General features: G+C 47.8%; 1 gene segment (V, D, J or C); it reads left to right on the forward strand.

Annotated features, from left to right (window-relative positions):
• The window catches only part of LOC122552336, a 955,507-nt gene that overhangs the window by 723,772 nt on the left and 229,866 nt on the right, over positions 1–1,869 (forward strand).

Genomic DNA, 1,869 nt, shown 5'->3' on the forward strand with positions numbered 1-1,869 from the left:
GAGACGTCTCGGACCGTGTCTTCAGAATCCTTAAGGGGGAGGGTGTGCAGCCAGAAGTCGTGGTGCACGTTGGCACCAATGACATAGGTAGGAAGAGGGGTGGGGAGGTCATTCAGGAGCTCGGGGAGTTAGGCTGGAAGCTAAAAGCTAGGACGGACAAAGTCATCATCTCTGAGTTGTTGCCGGTGCCTCGTGACAGTGAGGCAAGGAATAGGGAGAGAGTGTAGTTGAACACGTGGCTGCAAGGATGGTGTAGGAGGGAGGGCTTCAGGTATTTGGACAATTGGACTGCATTCTGGGGAAGGTGGGACCTGTACAAGCAGGACGGGTTGCATCTGAACCAGAAGGGCACCAATATCCTGGGAGGTAGGTTTGCTAGCACTCTTCGGAGGGTTTAAACTAATTTGGCAGGGGGATGGGATCCGGACTTGTAGTCCAGCAAGGAGGCTAGTTGTTTATCAGGATGTACAAGAATGTAGGGAGGCTGTGGAGAAGGTAGCACTGACAGGGAGTACTTGTGGACACAGAGATGGGCTCAAGTGTGTATACTTCAACGCAAGGAGTATCAGAAATAAGGTGGGTTAACTTAAGGCGTGGATCAGTACCTGGGACTATGATGTTGTGGCCATCATGGAAACGTGGATAGAAGAAGGACAGGAATGGTTGTTGGAGGTTCCTGGTTACAGATGTTTCAGTAACATTAGGGATGGTGGTAAAAAAGGAGGGGGGGTGGCGTTGCTAATTAGAAATGGTATTCCAGCTGCAGAAAGGCAGTTCGAGGGGGATCTGCCTTTGGAGGTAGTATGGGCTGAAGTCAGAAATAGGAAAGGAGCAGTCACCTTGTTGGGTGTTTACTATAGGCCCCCCAATAGCAGCAGAGATGTGGAGAAACAGATTGGGAAACAGATTTTGGAAAGGTGTAGAAGCCACAGGGTAGTAGTCATGGGTGAATTCAACTTCCCAAACATTGATTGGAAGCTCTTTAGGTCAAGTAGATTGGATGGGGTGGTGTTGTGCAGTGTGTACAGGAAGCTTTTCTAACTCAGTATGTAGATTGCCCGACCAGAGGGGAGGCCATATTGGATTTGGTACTTGGTAACGAACGGGTACAAGTGATGGGCTTGTTAGTGGGTGAACATTTTGGTGATGGTGACCACAATTCTGTGACTTTCACCTTGGTTATGGAGAGAGATAGGTGCGTGCAACAGGGTAGGTTTACAATTGGGGGAAGGGTAAATACGATGCTGTAAGACAGGATCTGAGGAGCATAAGTTGGGAGCATAGGCTGTCAGGGAAGGATGTAGTGGAAATGTGGAACTTTTTCAAGGAACAGATACGACGTGTCCTTGATATGTATGTACCTGTCAGGCAGGAAAGAGATGGTCGTGTGAGGGAACCTTGGTTGACGAGGGTGTTTTTCAAGAGGAAGAAGGGGGCTTACATAAGGTTGAGGAAACAAGGTTCAGACAGAGCATTGGAGGGATACAGGATTGCCAGAAGGGAGCTGAAGAAAGGGATTAGGAGAGCTAAGAAAGGGCATGAAAAATCTTGTATGCGTCTGTGAGAAACATGAGAATGACGCGAACGAGGGTAGGTCTGATCAAGGACAGTAGTGGGAGACTGTGTATTGAGTCGGAAGAGATAAGTGTGGTCTTGAATGAGTACTTTTCTTCAATATTTACAAACGAGAGGGACCGTATTGTTGAAGAGGAGAATGCGTCTGTGAGAAACATGAGAATGACGCGAACGAGGGTAGGTCTGATCAAGGACAGTAGTGGGAGACTGTGTATTGAGTCGGAAGAGATAAGTGTGGTCTTGAATGAGTACTTTTCTTCAATATTTACAAACGAGAGGGACCGTATTGTTGAA

Source organism: Chiloscyllium plagiosum, chromosome 8 (assembly GCF_004010195.1).
Source record: "Chiloscyllium plagiosum isolate BGI_BamShark_2017 chromosome 8, ASM401019v2, whole genome shotgun sequence".
Taxonomy (NCBI): domain Eukaryota; kingdom Metazoa; phylum Chordata; class Chondrichthyes; order Orectolobiformes; family Hemiscylliidae; genus Chiloscyllium; species Chiloscyllium plagiosum.